Here is a 653-nt window from a genome sequence, read left to right on the forward strand (position 1 = left end):
TCACCCCCCCCCCCACTCCTGTCTCGGAATATCAAAAGTGATTTGTAATGATTGTTATGTTCATAATCCACGAGTTCTGAATTGTGTTGTAGTTGAAAATTGTTCCGGGAATTTTGTCATCAAACCGAAGTTTGAAGGTTTCGAATCGATGTTATACAAGTTTAAATGAAGCCAAGTTACTTATCGACAAACAGAAATTAACTTGTGCACATGTTCAATTCTAGTTAAACACTTATTCAGTGGCTAATTATTCAGGTTTGTATTCGTATATATCAGTCACAGTATTTAAAGCTCTGTGCTTAACGCGAACATCTTTTCTAATTTCCAGCTTCACTTATTATGCAGTAATGCATCAAAGTTGGTCTGTTAAATGAAATAGTTGCTGCTATAAGAAACAGATCCGTTACACAGGACTGGTTTCTGACAATTAAGTTATTTCCACCAAACAGTTATTCTGCTCTAAAATATATAATAACTTACTAATAAGCAAGAAGAATTCATTTTTATTATTATTATCATCAAAGAAACTCGTATTTGAATCAACAAACGTCACAACACAAAAAATATATATTAATATATCTATATTTGCGGAATCTTTCAATGAAAAAATACAAGAAGATGAAACTGGAATGCATGATAAAATCATATATGTC

The sequence above is a fragment of the Penaeus monodon genome, chromosome 19 (genome assembly GCF_015228065.2).
Source record: "Penaeus monodon isolate SGIC_2016 chromosome 19, NSTDA_Pmon_1, whole genome shotgun sequence".
NCBI classification, from domain to species: Eukaryota; Metazoa; Arthropoda; class Malacostraca; order Decapoda; family Penaeidae; genus Penaeus; species Penaeus monodon.